This window comes from Octopus sinensis, linkage group LG4, assembly GCF_006345805.1.
Source record: "Octopus sinensis linkage group LG4, ASM634580v1, whole genome shotgun sequence".
NCBI classification, from domain to species: Eukaryota; Metazoa; Mollusca; class Cephalopoda; order Octopoda; family Octopodidae; genus Octopus; species Octopus sinensis.
The window spans coordinates 61,575,534-61,595,073 of record NC_043000.1 but is presented as its reverse complement, the minus strand read 5'-3'; positions in this window follow the sequence as shown (position 1 = coordinate 61,595,073).

Below are 19,540 nucleotides of genomic sequence, written 5' to 3'. Positions count from 1 at the left end.
CGTTTACTACGTATGTGGTATTAAATATAAACGTAGAGTCGTGTGATGCCTCAGTAATTTGACATTTGTAATCTTCATTACTTTCTATAGCTTTAAAGAAAGACTGACTTGAATCTGCAATGTGCATATAAGATTTGATAATTAGCAAAATATATGCAACCATAATATCCTATGCATTTTTATCAGCAAAGAAATTTAACAGATAAAAATATAGACAGCAGATTTATATTTTAGTTAATTGCAAATTATACGCATGCTATGTATTGCTTCAAAAGATTATTTTAGGTGAATATAAATTAAGACAGTTTTATGAAAATATTCTATTAATTTCAGTTTTCTATGGGACAGACTGTCCTCAGAAACACATTTATAAATATTGAAGTTATAATTTCACTACATTTGCATCAATAAATACTTCTTATTCGAGATGATTCAATATATACGGCGTTGTTGTTTAACGGTACTTTACCCTGCTTTCAGTAGACATTATCAGATGCATTGACATTGTGACTATTCTCATATTTATTTGTGTATTTAGAGCGACATTATTCAGTACGTTCTTTCTGTTTTTTAGAATATGTGTTATTTTAGCGACATAGGTTACCATTCGTAACAGACCAATGACCCTATATATATTCCTTTGTTGGTTCGGCGTCACCAAAGGACAACAAAGGAAGGACGATGTAATGGTGACGCATTTCTAAACTTTTAACGTGCGATACTGTTATTAACTTATGTCATGAATTGTGAGAAAAAGCATTACACAAATGACATTTGAATCATCTCTTAAACAATAAAATCACGAATCATTGAAAATTTTTCATCGGTGATAAAACTGAAATTGAATAACATAAGACCATGTATGAGGTGAAAATAAAAATTACATACAATTCTGACATAATGTTTGCAGTATGTATAATGTGAAAATGGAAATGAGATTTCAGATTGACATAAGATTTTTCAGTATATACACACTCAGGGATGATAAAGCACCTGCAAAAATTATAGTAGATGTTATATAAAGCATTAGAATAAATTTACTTTATAATATGAGTGCTGTCAAAATGGAAAACTACTTTGGAATAAAATTTGCAGTATATACAAAGTCACGAATAAAAGAAGAAGAATATTTTGAAAATAGAAATGATAAGTAACTTTCGAATAACTATGTCAGCAGATACAAGGTGAAAACGATACACAAATTGGAAATTATATACCACTTTGAGAATAAGCTTCCAGAATATTCAAATAAGTAGAAGGAGGTTTAAGATAAATGAAATGCTGAAACTACTCTTGCGTTCAGCTTAATATACCGATTCTGTCATTCTAGTTTGAGTTAGAGAGTTGCAGTCATCCTTGGACACCACTTTAAAATGTTCAATCGAAAATCTCGATACCAGTACATATTCTTTAAAGTATGGAATTTGTTTATCGTACTCCTTTACTGGAATGCTAGGTTACAGAAAGTAAACCAAATCAACACAAGTGGTTAAGTGTGGGGGGAACATATATACACACTCACACACACATGCACGTGCACGCAGACACACACACCACATATATATATATATATATATATATATATATGTGTCTTCCACATAGTTTCTATATACCAAGGGTACTCATAGGGTATTGGTAGCCATGCAGTGAGGTTAAACCTGAAATGACATGGTTGCGAAGTGATGTCCTTAATCAGATATCCATATGATTGTGTTCTTTATGCTATTGTCAAAGGGGGACGTAAAAGCCCGAAGTCTAATAGTTGAGGTGTTCGCGACACGGTCATAATGTCATGGTTCAATTCAGGAACCGAGTGGAAGGTTGCGCCGATGAGCAAGACAGCTTTTTCAAGTTGCTGCAATCAATTCATGTCAGATATTGAGCGTGCGCTGTTATAGCCTATCACGCCATCCACCATTTGTCGGTGATTCTATACTTCTGGCGGATAACATCTTTCTAAATCTCAGGCGACAAAATTCCAACCCATAATTCTGTTTGGATTGTCCTTGATGGCGATAATTTTACCCGATCATAGTGCAAACCTTACCTCAACCACTTTTATTTGCCTTTTAAGACACGCATAAGAAATGTTGGGTCTATTCTTTGACATGCAAGCCCCTCACACACCTCAAACTATATAGCAGCAGAATTTTGACGCTGCTCTCTCGCTTTGTGTCTCTCCAGCTATCACATCTTGCATGTGTCAGTGTGCAAAAGGTTGGGGGAATCGCGAAGGTGTCTGTGCCATCTTTTGACTCTATAAGCACTACAAATACAAGTGAAAACATGGCACGTATACTCATAGGCACGGGCGTGGCTGTGAGGTAAGAAGTTTGCTTCCCAACCACATGAGTCCAGGTTCAGTCGCACTACGTAGCATATGGAGCAAGTATTTTCTTCTAAAGCCTCATGCCGACCAAAGCCTTGTGAGTGGACTTGGGAGACGGAAACTGAAAGAAGTCCGTCGTATATATATATATGTATGTTGGCGTGCCTGTGTTGTCTCCACTCACCGCTTGACAACCGGTGTTTGTGTGTTTATGTCCCCATAAAGAGCGATTCGGCGAAAGAGACCGATAGAATAAGTACTGGGTTTAGAAATATTAAGTTCTGAGGTCGAATTGTTCGCCTAAAAATCCTTCGAGGCAGTGCTCGAGCATAGCTGCAGTCAATGACTGGAACAAATAAAAGAATAGAAGAATAAAAGAACTCACTAATTCTGGGTGATTCTTTTTCAAATCACAGTAGAAACGACACTGCTTATAACCATGTTCAGGTTCGCCAAAGAAATATTCACCCCAGACTGTAGATGGCCTGACTATTTGAAGTAAACGGAGCTGACAACTCAGCATTCAATTTCTAGGTGATGGTGTTAAACCGGTTAAAAGTTAATTTACCGTCCAAGAACAGGACCAACTGTTTAGAGAGTCTGCTAAGCAGCTTCCAACTACCAGCCACCAAAGGCTTTGATTGACTCGTGATTATGGAAGGAGGCATAGGGGGGTTGATCAGGAAACTATTTATAACCGAATGGAACTCTTTACCATTCAACTATATTTGAGTTCACTATGACTGCAAAAGGAGAGAACTCATGTAAAGAGTTCATGAATGAGTGGGTATTTTTTATCATGTCTGTTAAAAAGTGGATAAGAGTGCTGCAGTTTTTCACATGAAATATGTATATGTTTCTAATGTACACTAATTCGTTCGAAACTGTTTTATATAATCATTTCTACTATAGACACAAGGCCTGGGATTTGGGAGAAGGGGATAGATGATTACACCGACTGGCACTTAATTTATCGACACTGAAATTGTCAACTGTTTTATATAACAGTAAAGAGTAATAAGAAGCCAACAGTAATATATATATACATACATATATATATATATATGTATGTGTGCGTATGACGGACTTTATCATCACAAATATAAATCCACAATTTTATATGAGTGTTAGTAAAGATTTACAACTTCAGAGATTTTGTGTAGCGTAATTTTCCTTTAAGAGTTTCTGTTTTTTAGAATTTTACAGGTGTTAGCGTCAGTTTGACCCCCAAAATCACAAGTTGCTGTCTTTACTCGCTATTCATTAACATCGAATGCAAATTTCAAATCACTAACTGATGCCTGAGATAATTAAATCTACTTTATTTCATTATATTTTTTTTATGTTTTGCAAAATGAAGCGAGCATACAAAATTGGCTTTGCAAATAAATTCTCCTTCAAGTAATAATGTTAATTATATTTGAATATGATCTTTAATTACCCTTTGCATGAAAAAAAAATGCTGTTTGAAGAATTCTGTGGTAAAAAAAATCGGAGGCGGATAACTTGAAAAGTAGCGTGATGTTCTGTAAAGACATGCTATCTTTATTTCATAACAATATGGGATCCAAACAATGGCCAGATAACTAACTTGCTCGTCTGTGTTATTTATGTATTCATGCGTGTGTTTTTGTGAGTACGCATGTCTTTATATAGTTCTCCTCATAACTAATTTTAAGCATTAAGAATGCAAAAACAGTCAGTTATGCAACTCATAATCACGATTTCCTACTTCGTAAATATTTACTCCTACACGCTATATATCTTTATGCTGAAAAATATTACCTGCAAATTTGATGCCAGGTTTGAAAAGATTCCCTTCAATATTTTGTTTTACATTATGTAACCAATAGTTGGGAACATCGTTTACATAATCTATATTGGCTATATTACGTAATTGGCAGTCGAGAGTTTTAAAATAATAGCATTGATGTTTTATAAGAAATGCAACGCATAATGCTGTCTAGCCTTTCATCATACATGTCGACGCGGAAATGAGAGAGATTTTATGTATATCTATAACAATGAATAGATTTAAGTGTCAAAAAAATTTGCATATTTAGAAAAATAGGTCATTAGTATTGTCGCATTGCCGAAGTTATATAAATCATATAAACATTGAGCTAATGCTGTGTTTTCCTTATAGAGTAAGAATTTTAGGAATTTTTAATTAACATGTTCATGTTCACTACAGTATAGATGTTAACATTAAGTTAACTATGGCTTTCCAGCATGAAAAGTTCGCAAACTGTGGGACTGTCTAAACAGCAATATAATAAGGCGCATTGAAAAGCAGCTGTTTCACATTAAAGATATCTGCAATAGAATCTAAGAAAACATGATAAAACTTGCATTTATTCACTTTATAGGTGGTGTGATCTAGTGAACCTGATCCATTAATATAGTTGCATTTCTCGTATGGTGTTGTAGGTTGATAAGATTTATGCTTCCTTTATTTGTTTTCATGAATATTTATATAATCTGTCAAGAAAGAGTTAATCTTCGTCAGGAATCCTAATAACATGAAATAATGTTCGATTATGAGGAAAGCCAATTGTGTCCTTATTACCAGCAAGCGTTTTGCTAAACATTTCAAAGCATTATGGCAAAAACGAGATGCAATGGCGCACTTAAAAATATTAGCAGACTAAATATGAATATTAATTCTTATACAGAACATTCTGAGTCAAGAAATGTATAATGTTTCTAAGTACTAAACTGTTTCGAGGATACTAGTAACAAAAACATGTCGAAGCAAGTATCCGCAAACTATTTTATCGAAATATAACGAATTTTAAGGACTAAATATAAATTGAAATATCAATGCGTATATAGATCAGCTAGCAGGCGGACTAGACACAAATCTGTTCTTAACAGAATGAAACACAATTGTCCATCATTAAATAACAGGCCTATTTTACACAATCAATGACATGTATTTACTAACGCTCGTTGCGAATATCGTACAAACTGTAAATTACAAGCATATTAAGAGAATTGCATTGTGGTGTCATAATAATACAGTTCAAATACAGTCACAAGGAAGATTTTTCATAATATCCCGGAACCATGTGTTTGGTAAGCAAGCTGCTTGCCACACAGCAACTCCAGCACCTATATGTGTGTATGTGTGTGTGTGTGTGTGTATGTGTATATGTATGTATGCATGCATGTATGTATGCATGTATGTATGTATTTATGCATGTATATATACTTTTTCTCTAGGCACAAGGCCCGAAATTTTTGGGGAGGGATAAAGTCGATTAGCTCGACCCCAGTGCACACCTGGTGCTTTATTTATCGACCCCAAAACGATGAAAGGCAAAGTTGACCTCGGCGAAAGTTGAACTCAGAACGTAAAGACAGACGAAATACTGCTAAGCGTTTCGTCCGGCGTGCTAACGTTTCTGCCAGTTCGCCGCATGTATATATACGTATGCATGTATGCATGAAGGTAGGTAGGTAGGTAGGTCCATGTCCTTGTGTTTGTGTCCACACTGCATGCCAACTGGCGTTGGTTTGTTTATGTCCCTATAAATTGGTGGTTCAGCAAAGAGACCGACGAAACGATTACGAAACTTAAAACACAAAAAGTACTGGTGGCGAGTTTTTCGATTAAAACTTTGAAGGCGGTGACCCAGCTTGGTCGCAGTCCACTCACTGAAACCAGCAAGCGAATAAAGAAATGTATTTGAAAAATTTACTTCAGTAAAAATTTTACAAGTGTTATGAAATTTCTTTCTGTCACCGTCACATTAAAAAAAATATCTTCGGTTACTTCCTTCACTCTCACGAAAATTACAGGCATATACTTACTTTAGAAGTTTCGTGAGAGAATACAATCTTTATTTTTTCGTTGCCTTTCTTCAGGTATGTATATTTTTATAAGACAATATTTTTCGTCAGTATCCAATCTCAAGAAAGCTGAAAAGGACTGAAAATCGAATCGTCCAAAGTACATTATCTCTAGACTCTGCGAAACAAAATGAATGACTTTGACTAAATGGGTACGCAGCGTAGAGAGCTGGAGCAAATACTATAAGCACCCATGTCAATATTCCAACGATTCTACTAATTAACCGCCTTTAGCTTCGGAATATTATCTAAAGTATACGAGAAGCTAGTTTCGGTATGTCTATGATGAATATTTATTGCTATTGATTTAAATAGAGTTTGTTAATGAGTATGGAGCCGTGGACAAGTGAAACTACGTATCTTACATCGCTGTGTTAATTATAAGTAGTTTGAAATAAAAACAACTTTTTGGAAAAGGGATAAATTTGCATATTATAATTGTCAGGAAGGATGTAACATAAAACATAAGCATAACATACCTATCGACCTTTAATAGATTAAAAGACGATATGTGTGTGTGTGTGAGAGAGAGAGAGTGTGTATGTGTGATTGTGTGTATTTATATTTATATATTTACATACAAACACACACATATACACATACACAAACAAAAGCATATGCAGATATACACAAATGTAGGTATGAATGCATCAACTTATTTGCTGATTCCTTGATTGCTGTATAATATATACATATTTTAACTATTACTGTCAATCTTTGTAGCTAGAGTTATCCATGATTCATGAACTACAAATATATCTAAGAAAATGTCAGAATATTGTTACACGCACGCACATACGCACATACACACACACACCACACACACACACACACACACATACGCATGCGTATGTTGTGAATGTGCATGTAGTTATTTGTAGGCTTATATAGATTAAACGAGTTATAATTCACTGCATATCTTTTTCTGGATTTATTTATTTTTTATATGTTGGAATAGTATAATTTTCCAGTTCGTTATTAGAGATTCACAAACGTTTCTTTAGTTTACACTTTTACTGTTATTGTATTACTTTCATTTTTAAAACTTTCATTTCCTTCATCACTGTCATGCTTTCATTCGTTAGTCTAAACCCTGAAAGAGACGAATTTCTGCAAAGCTTCGGTATGAATTAAACTCTTTTATATAATAATAATAATAATAATAATAATAATAATAATAATAATAATAATAATAATAATAATAATAAGAAGAAGAAGAAGAAGAAGAAGAAGAAGAAGAAGAAGAAGAAGATATATATATATATAATATATATATATAACTGGCACGCCGTCGGTTATTACGATAATTGTGCCAGTTGAGCCGTTCAACGAAACAGTCTGCCTATGAAATTAACGTGCAGGTGGCTGAGCACTGGACTAACACGCGTACTCTTAACGTAGTTCTCAGCGAGATTTAGCGTAACACAGAATACGATAAAGTTAGCCCTACACAATTACTACTATTTTTTACCAGCTGAGTAGACTGGAGCGACTTGAAATAAAGTGCTTTGTACAAGGACACAATGCACCGGCGAGTACGATGACCCGAAACCCTTCAATCACTAAGCCACGCATACATACATACATACATACATACATACATACATACATACATGGAGACAACTAATGAAAATCTAATTTCGGAAATTAGGCAGCTCCTTGAGTTCTTTGATCACAGTAGTGTGTCTGTTCTTTCGTCTGTCCTTGCATATTCTTGAACGTTTAACTTATTGTCTGATTTCGCATGGATCAAACGAATTCAACACCTTAAAATATCGTCACCGTGTTAAATTCTGATCTAATCAGCAATATTCCACATTTGAGCGTGGGCATTTCTAATTTTCTTGCTTACAAGTCTTTTTTTAAACATGTATGTTCGTCTAAACGATAACTATAGACATAGTTAGTAAGTGTCTGTTGAAGTTTTCCCGTTACTTATGACTGTTTTAGAAAAGTTTATTTGTACGGGGTGCAAACTTCATTCCGACATTAGTTTTCACATTAAAGGATAAGAAAGAGCAAACGAAAATCTTACTGGGTTCATTCCAGAATGGAATAAGTAGGTGGGGCTTACGATTTGCATGAAGTTTTGCTACAGAATTACTTATCTGTTAGCTTTCCTGTTATATTATGAGGCCACCTTGTCGAAAATATCTCTAGAAGAGTAATGGCTTCACTTTCACCAATGTACGTTAGATATGAAGTATATCTATAAGGCGACGAGCTGGCAGAAACGTTAGCACGCCGGGCGAAATGCTTAGACGTATTTCGTCTGCCGCTACGTTCTGAGTTCAAATTCCGCCGAGGTCGACTTTGCCTTTCATCCTTTCGGGGTCGATAAATTAAGTACCAGTTACCCACTAGGGTCGATGTAATCGACTTAATCCCTTTGTCTGCCTTTGTTTGTCCCCTCAATGTTTAGCCCCTTTTGGGCAATAAAGAAATAAGATATGAAGTATATACATACTCACATATGTAACATACATACATACATATACACACATACATGTGTTGTGTCTTTGAATCTGTCTTTGTCCTCTTCCACCTCTTGACAACGGATTTGCTGTTTTTACATTCCCGCATTCTAGCATTTCGGCAAAAGACACGGTTTAAAAAAAGATACTGGAGTCGATTCACTCGACTAAATTTCTTCAAGGCTGTGCCCCATCATGGCAACAATATAATCACTGAAATAAGTAAAACTTAAAAGATACAAACATATAAATGTTTACGAGTATATGTATGTGTGTGTTTCTGTGCAATGAGGACGTATGTCTTCATTGCACGAACTGAGGCTACATTGAAATACAATTATCCAACTAAAAATCGCGTCCTTAGATGAAACTAGCCGCATGTGTTTGCGAAGTGAAACTCGTACACAACGATGCTTGTGCCTTAAAAATTGTAGAAATTTTGAAATGTCATTTTACTGTATGAGTTAAAACTTACTACAGAACATCTTTATTTACGTATAAAAATATCTACTAAACTCTAAAGAAGCTTGAATAATTTAGATTAGTATATAGAAAAAATATAAAATATAATCAATGTAACGTGCGTTGAATATTAATTGATTTCTTCATTAGAAAATGTACTAATCATATTTTGAATATTGGTATGTATTCAAAGCTACTTGTTTTTAATCAACACTAAAGTTGCAGACATTGGTGAAAGAAAATAGAGAACGAATTGAATAAAGTAAATGAGTTTGTTTTCTTTTTTATTTGTTTTTGTTTCTTAGTTTGTGTCTTAATTTTACTTTTAGGATCAAGAAATTAATTGTAAATATATTTAGATACGTTCGTAATATCTTCAGATAATTGCTTAAATAGAAACTATGTTAGAGTCTATGTGGAAACGCTTTTCTTATGTTCAGTAGCCGTACTGTATATAAGTGAGGTGAGTAGCGCTGCATGAATCTGATGAAGATAATATTAAAAGTTATGACTGCAATTTTGTGGTTATGATATTTAAATGACGATACACTATAGTAACATTTGCGCTCATTAATTATTTGTGATGACGTATTTGTACATGAATATTAATATACGTGCATATGTCTGTATATATGTTTGTATGTAAGTATGTATGTATATATGAATGCATTATGTGTGTTTGTGAGTGTGTGTGTATTTGCCTTGTATACATGTATGTATTTATAAAGCAAGACCATATAACTTGTGTGAGCTACGAACTGTTTCGCTGTCTCAGCCGTCTTTAACTCCACATGATAAACAAAAAAAGGTATATTTAAAAAAACATTGTTTCAAATTTCCTATTCCATGACGTTAATTTACTTGTACAACAAAAGTATGTAGTTAATTCTTCTTAATTGTGTTGTGAAGTCAACAATAAAACGGCTATAATATTTGAGGTCGGCAGGTAACGAACATCTTAACTTAATGATTTTAAAAGAGATTAACTTCCGTGAATAGGAAGAATTATATTGGCAATGAAGTGTAACATAGGTGTTAGAAGGATCACTGAATCTTAAGGTTATTGTAAGCGGATGCTGAAACCGATGAATTCGTGCAACATAAGTTTTTTCGAATAAGAAAATCATTCGATAAAAATTCAGTCAGAAAGTATAATATTAAACAACGATTATATATATGTATGTTTATGGAATATCGTTAGGAGAGAAAATTACATTATGCTATTGTATAAAAGAAAAGTGGGAACAGGAAATAAACTGGTAGTTGGCTGAAAAGCTAATAATTGCAAATTTGGATGTTGTGGGAGAGATGTGAATTAAATTTTAGAATTCAGTGCTACTCTTCTTTATACAATATCTATTCGAATAGAAAATATATCGGTGAACCAATTGTATCAATAAACTTTAATGTTGATATCAGTTCCACGCTAAGTAATTCCTTGTATGTTTCTACTGTTCTTATATAAATTTACTTCTACGTTTCAATTAATTATATCGTCCGTCGTACTTACTTCAGCGTGGTAATTTTTCTATTAAAGTCTATTGAATTACTAACATTTTAGACATAAACAGACACAGCTCGATACCATTAATATAAACACAGATATTCACACAAAATACACACGCGCATGCTTGTACGCGCGCGCACACACGTACACATATAAACTCATATCAGTTCGTTGATATAGGACTTTGTTGATTTTCAGAAGTAATATTTATCGGTAAACGTTTGCTATTAGGACGGCTATTGAACTTCAAGTAATTGCTATCATAGAGAAAATGATTGGGCAAAGATTTAGTGTAGGGTCTGGGAGGTATGGCGTATCTAAAGTGGCAGGAATTTGAGAGTTGTGTAAGTGGTTGGATGTCACGAAGCGGAGATGACATGCGGTTAGCTTGTACAAAATATCATTATCCGTTGTAGTACCTCTATGTAGTGCAAAGAGAAAACATCACCAGCCTATGAAATGTGTTGGTCAGTAAATCACTTCTTGATATATCCAGGATATTTTTGAATGACTTATCATCTACTCAAACGTGTAAGGGTTTTTTTCTTCTTACTGTGGCTGTGTACCTCTACATCACTTCTGATATGATAAATCTATAGGATTCTAATATTTGTTCAAAGAACTACCAGTAATTCACAGATATTTTGTTCAGGATATATCATAACTCTTCCGAGTTGCGAAAAGGTTGCGAAGTTCAACCTGTCGTGATGTATCTTACTTAATGCTTGAGACATCCTGAGCCTGTTTGTATTCTTTCCACTGCACTGCGTTTGTCTCTAAGTTTATTATTGTTCTTGTTTAGCTTCGCATCAACTCTGACTGAATTGATCTATATCAAAAGTTATTCAAACCACGGTTATCCCATCTCTTTAGAGATATCTAGGACTATAACTAACGTATTTTTTTATCTCAAGGTGTCAGATTATGAATCGAAGTATGTTTGGTTGCTATTTCTAGCAGGTTTAGCAGCAACCCTTTGAATGCATGTGTGTTACAAACGTTAAGTAACCCCAACTCTAATATTGTCAGGTTCAGCATATCTATGATCAAATGTATTTCAGCCGTTACCATGCCGACCTGTTTCTGAGTATCAAGTACTATTTTGAACGAATGTCTCTCTCTCTTTCTTTCTCACTCTCTCTCTTTCTTTCTCTCTCTCTCTTTCTTCCTCTCTCTCTTTTCTCTCTCTCTCTCTCTCTCTCTCTCTCTCTCTCTCTCTCTCTCTCTTTAAAACAGTAGCAAAGCATGTGATTTGAGGGAAGTTTGGCGTCTATTTGGAGCAAGTTGGGCGATCACGTTAGGTTTCCGCTTTATTATATTCTGGTAGTACTACAGCGGAAGTAGGTGAGGAAGTTTCGGTCAGATCGTGACACGTGTGCTCCTCCTCTGCATTTACCATTGATTACATTGAAGTGCAATAATTGCAGGAATTTCATTTTTCTAATAAATACATTAAAATATTTCTTAGTTTGCTTCGTATTATGTCTGATCCTCGGTTGCCCAGCAGAAATGAACCGAAAAGTCGTACATAAACAAAAGGCAAATTAGAACCGTTTAGACAGTACTGGTCGAATACAGCCTATCTTTCTTTTATTATATATCGTTTCCCCTTTTATCACTGTGATTGAAAATGTCCATTTTGATTTTATCTAATAATGTACACTTACAATCTACGTAAGAATTTTTCAGTAATAGAAAAGGAGGAGATATTTCTAAATAAACATTATGTGCTTGTTATTTTTCAATAACCCACTAGAATCATGGAATTGACAGTAAGAAGCTTTTAACAAATCCATTTTTACTGATGGGAAGTTTGGCTGACTTCCAGTACCATTGCTTTACAATATATATTTATTCTGCACTTATTCCTCTAGAATGATTTTTAGTATCTAACCCCAAAAAATTTGCAATTTGTCTTCAAGATTCTCCTCACAAGATTACACAAAATTGGAGTGTCTTAAATTCAAATTTGTTTACTCATGACACGAAATAAATCAACATTTATAGTCCAGTCTTTAATAAACTATCTCCTTTTCATATATATATATATATATGTGTGTGTGTGTGTGTGTGTGTGTGTGTGTGTGTGTGTGTGTGTACATTCATGGTGGAAGTACGTAGTTAATGTCATTTTTGGTCATTTATGAACATATTAGCAATTTTATCCTTAAGAACAAGAAGATGCTTTCTTTGAAAAGAGAACGTATGCGTGTATGTTATATTTACTACTTATATTGATCTTGAAATACATTGCTTTGTCGAACTTAGCAAGATTTTAGCACAGTTATGATATATCGAAAAACACAATACAAAAAAAAATAAGCCTTTGTACCGATTCTGTTTATTCCGATTTTTCTGAATTTTATATTTTATTTTACACCGGGTGCTTTCAGATAATTCGGTGTAATATAGTGAATGTATTTAGGAAATACGATAAAAGAGAAATGGTTCTTTGTATTACTGCCAACTATATTTTCAGTTACAACTTTTCCTGTTCAAAATATGATTTTGTTATTATGTACAATTTTTTCTGAATTTTTTTTAACTTTTAGAAAATCATTTTAGTAGTAAAATGACAAGATTCTATGGTAATTTATTTAACCTAATATCTTAAATATGGCTCATATATATCAATGCACGCAAAGTATATTATTAAACCTTAGAGATGCATTTTGAAATAGCAAAAATCTCCAAGTATAATGTAATTCCTTAAACATCCCCCTTAATTTTACTTTATATGCATTGCCAATCCCACTTCACATTATCGGAAACTAAATAAAATAAATTGAACATTTAATATATAATAGTGATACGAATTACGTAGGCATTATTTTCTTTCAAAAATAATGGCAATGTTACTCTTAATAATATAACGCGCTTCTGAACAGCAAAATATATCCGTCAACATTTTATCTTTAAGTGAATAGTCATTCTTAAACTACTATGACAGTTGTTGAAACGAAATCCTCAAAAATGACCTTGAGAATTCATGTTGTTTGGAATGTTCATGCAAGTTATATAGTCATAAATGATATGGCATATTAGCTAAGTTTGCAGGATAAAGGAAGTGTTACTGCACTACACTAGAATATAAAGGTTTTTCTAATAAACAGCTAGCAACTGGTCAGCCCCCTCTGAAAACAAACTACATTAAGATCAACTTTTCTAGAGTTTGTAAGAAACACTCATGATTTTTTACTTTTCTCTTCATATCTGACTTAAAAATAACAAAATAGGTAAAAACCATTTTTCGAAGTATGATATGAAACTGTTCACAAGTAATTGATAAAAGCTAAATAGATGTATGATATTTGTGCAAGAAACATGTGTATCGAAGAACTGGCTTTGAAATAACTTTAAAGCGTAATGTAACAGGTCAGTATTCGATTCTTTAGGACTAGTAGTTGAGAAGAGGATACTATCAGTTTGTATCCTGTACTGATTACTGCAATTTGCCCATGTTTAATAAAGTCTTCCTTCAATAACTTTGCTATAGGTTATGAAAGAGGATAATCTTCACCCCTCTCCTAAGCTTTTAAAAAAAGTAGAACGATTAGGGGCATCAAACGTGGTCACTTAACCTATAAAAATAAACAATTTAAACTCACTTCAAACTAGCAGCTGAAAAGCGAACAATTTAGTTAAGGAAAAGAGTTCCTAGATACAATATCCGGAAATAAAACCGGCTCGTCAAGATAAATGCTTTCATGTGACTTGACCTGGGGCCAAACGATGATAACTGGGAGTCAGAACTAAACAGTTATGTGGTCAATTAAACAGCTAAAAAAAACAGTTAGATTACTCTAAATGATACCCTACTATTTTTAAAGAATGATGGTATCTAAAAGTACATTGAAATAGTATTAGAATACAGGACACATGAAAATAAACGGCAGGGTGGAATGTCTTTACCCATCAGTCGGCTAAATCAGTATTAAATCAGTACTAAATAACAATTGCGTTATTTTTCTGTTTTTCCTGGTGGATCCCTACAAAAATGCTACACTGGTTGAATAACAGAATTGTGTACGATAGAATATGCAATGATCGAGATTAGATTTCCCCACATGTGTGATATTAACAATGGACAAATTAAAAAAACAAAAAACTTCGATTTATTGTACACAAATTTTATGTGTTTCCAATAAAACATCAAGTCACAGATTTGTATTAAATATAAACAAATTAGCAGATCGTCTGATTCGCAAAGTTAGCTAAATCTAATCGATTATTTGACATGTAAGAATACGACCTGATTTTTCATTGCTGTATTTTTTTCTCTGAACTTCTATTTTATAAAATTAGATTATTGTTCCGTACAGCAGTTTATAAGCTCATTCTTTAATGGAAAAGGAATATTAAAATGGTGGTTACGAAAGCATTAATATTCATGACAATTCATCAATTGCTAATCATTGGAAAGCTATACTTAGTGTTACTAAGGTTACCTTTTATGTTGCTACATTATCTTACAATGAACAACCATATATATGTGTGAGTGTGTAAGCAGTGTGTCTGAACATATGCATGTAGTCACGAAGTCGCATGCACCATTCGTTTTAAGTGCACTTTTATCTTGCATAAAATAAATTTAATGCAAATATATAAAAATAGGCAAAATCCAGTAAAGTAACAGGAATATCCAGTTTCACAATATAAACACGTATACATGTCTGCTAATGTACGGGTGTGCGTGGTGTATGCGTGCATGTGCCACGTATACAAACAGTTACAGAGGCAGATAAGTAAGATTATAGATAGCCACGTACATACCTCGAAAGACGTGGCAAATGTAGACACACACACATACATATATATATATATATATATATATATATATATATATATATATATATATATATATACATGATTGTGTATATGTATATACATACATACGTACATACATACATATATATATTCAGATGTGCGCTTGTCTGAAGGTTTATATATATATATACACATATGCGACACATATGTAACCATAGAAGCTTATATCAATATATATGTGTGCGTGTGTGTATGTGTGTAATTTTCCAGACATGAATACGTCCAATGTGTCAGTGAATCCTATTTTTATATACAATTTAATCAGTAAATTTACACTACGGTTAAAGAGCGGGGAGACAATGGTGACACCGGCTTTTATAAGCGTTTTGTATGAAAAACGAACGTCTTAACATCGATTCTGCCCAGATATTTCCCCCTGCTCTTTACGTTTCCTGCCCCAGTAAGCACAATACAATAATGAATATTGTATATATGTGTATGTGTGTATATGTGTGAATGTGTGTGTGCATATGTGTGTATGTTTGTGTGTGCGTGTGTATCTGTGTGTGTGTTTGTGTATGTGTATATATATATATAAATAGAGAGAGAGAGAGACATATGTAAATACATATATATATATACATATGTACATATGTATATATATATATATATATATATATATATATATATATATTATGCACACATACATATATGTACGTATGTATGTATGTATTTATGTATGTATGTGTGTATGTATGTATGAATGTATGTATGTATATATGTATGTATGTATGTGGAAAAGGAACACTGCCTGGAACTCCCTTCCGTTTAACATCACATTGACAATATCATTGGTTGAAATCTACTTCAATCTCTTTAACTAGCATTTCAGCTTGTATCAGTACTAATGGTTCTTTGATATATATATAATATTACTCTCTGGCATCTGTTTACTCTAGATTTTGGCTGTGATTTGATATGTTATAAAAGTTCTAATCCTGTTAAACATAACTAAAGAATTAAACAACAAAGTACCTACATAATTTAATGCTTTGATTCCAAGAACTACTCTGTAGAGTCTAACATCATAGCACAGTTAAATATATTTATATACTAATATTGTGTTAAACCCCAACGTCAAGAGGATATCAAGTCTATTGTAATGAATCTCATATTCGTCCGCACATGCTTTTAAGAAACTTGGCTGAAGCAGAGAAGCTTGTCATGCATTGTGTCGTTCAAGTAGGATTACATACCATATCATCCTTAAATAACAACTTAATACCATATAACCAAAGTAATATATGATGGGTAAATGGACTCAGTGTTCTATACGGAAGGAATTGAGAAAAAGTTTAGAAGAAATTTGATGCCCTGCACTTCAGCTTTCTGCTTCAGTGCAGTAGATTGTGAGAGTAATTGTGTAGTTGCAAATCTGGCGGTGATGTTATTTTCGAAAATACTAAAACATATATATTTACGTAAACACACTCGCCAAAGATTTCATGTCCGATATTAAGGCAGATTTTGCATGGTCAATCTATTTTCATTACGTGACCTCTCAATGAAGCATTGTTTGAATTTCTTGAACTCATTCACGTATTGGATAGCTTATACTTGACACTGTAGCCATTACATTCTCCCATTATTTGTTACCGTTATTCGTATAAATTGCCGTATTGTTTTTGTCAATATAGCTGAATGATGTTTACATCATTATAAAATATTTACTTAAATTTATTCACAATACTTGTAAATAAAGTCTTTCAGTACTGCGTCGCACCTGTGTCTTTCTGACTTTTTTCAAAAGTAGAAACTATCTTTGTCTTCTCTACCTCTTTACGCGAATAGATTAAAGATATATACTAAGTAAGCATCTGTTTAAGTTGTGCGTGCACTTGTGTGTGTGTGTGTTTGTGTGTGTGTGCGCGCGCCTGTGTATGTCGATGCGTGCGTTCGTGCGTGTGAGTGTGTGTGTATGAGGTGGGTGTATGCTTGCCGTCACTTTTCGGCGCTTTTCATTTCTACTCTGTGCATATATATTTGCACACTTACATATATTGCTACTAACTGCATCCAGTCTTGCACGAGTCAATAGCTTAACGAATATTTACGTGGGTGTGTAAATATATGCCTCAAATATATATATATATATATATATATATATACACAAACATACACATGAATGTGAGCGCACATACACACACATATACAAATATATTTGTATATATGTCTGCAAACGTGTGTATATCTTTCACCAATGTAAATCAGAGTAAATTATAAACAACGGTGAAGAGATTAACGGATGAAAGGATAAATGATATCTATTTAGAAGATGAACTGTTTTTGTTCAGTAATGATTCACTCAACACATTTAATAAACTATTTAGTTCATATTTTTTATAGTTCTGTTATGAAAACTAGGAGTATTTCACACAGATCTTTATTGCGTTGCAAGTACTTCTGGGACAGAAGTTGTTACAGCAATTTATACGTAAATGGTTATGCGTGTGTGGATGTGTGTGAGCGTGAGACCGTATGTATGTATGTATTAAACACAAACATATAGCCCCATGTATCCCAAATACTCACACACACAGACACATCCGCGCACACACACACATACATACATGCATACATACATACATACATACATACATACATACATACATACATACATGCATACATACATACATACATGCATACATACATATATACATACATACATAAATGCATACATACATACCTACATACATACATACATGCATACATACATACATACATACATACATACATATAGATAGAGACAGACCAAGAAATAGGCAAAGAAATAGAGAGAGAAAGAGATCAATAGACAGAAAGACAGACAAGTAGGCAGGCAGGCAGGCAGGCAGACAGACAGACAGAAAGATAGCAAGATAGATAGCTCTTTGATTCATTTAATCAAAATTATGTCGCTTAAATCAAACGGTACTCTGATGTTATTTTATAAATGACTGCATTTTGTTTAAAATATAACAATCTTTTAGATTACGAGTGAGCATGTGCAGATTAGTCGGTTTCTTTTTGTATCCTACACAATAGATGAGGTAGAATGGGGTCTAGTGTTGAAGTTTTGTAAATACATTTTGTGCTGAATGCAATTATCTCATGATTGCCAGTATGAATGTTTTATTTGCTGTTTCGCTGTAGATAAAATAATTTTAAATATTACCCTATATATTTGTATTGAGTCCTACATTCAAATAATACCACCATTTTCCTATCATTCACAAACGTTTTTTAACTATGTGTTTTTGTGTGTGCGTGCGTATGTGTGTGCGTGTATGTATACATATATACATGAACGTATGTACGCTTTTATACTTCGTGATGCATCGGCGAAGTATATAAACATCGCTGACAATTACAACAATTTACAAATAATCCCTAATTATTTTCAGGTCGATAATGTAGTGAAGGGTCGTTGGCATACTGGAAACGATGCTATATTCAAGAATTATGATACAAAGTAAAATAAAGTACTTATCGACACTAGGCCATTGTATATGTAAATCAGCATCTCTGTGTCCAGGCGGTCAAATAAAAGATAATATTCCCCCTTCTCATTCCTATAATATATGCAATATTTCCTTAGAACCATTTTTTCTCTTCGTTTTTTTTCCCGTCTAGTATGTTTTGAGTTATTACTAAGCAAACTTAATGACTTAAGCAGTTATATAATTACTTGTAAAATTTCGGTATTCGCTACTACTTCTCCTTGTTGCTGTATCATGTTCTTTATGTTCATGGCTTGCTTTGAATAAACATGATCCAGTAATGAATCATCAAAATCGTTCTAGCGTATTAATTCCGTCTGTCATTCGCACATCAGAGACATTGCGCTTAGGTTCCTACTCTTTGTAAGGCGAATAACTTACTTTTAATGAATACTTGGCAGTTATTTACAGCAGATCAAGAGACCAGGTGGGTCCCTCGTTGGCCCGAGATTATTCATTATGTCGATAATTCTAAATAGCTTTCTTTTTATTTTGCCCTTGTTTCTTTTCTGAAACTAACTTAACTCGGTGATTTCTTCATGGAGGCTAATAGTTGAAACCAATCTATTTTATTATTTACAATTTTTACTCCTTGCACTTTGTACTA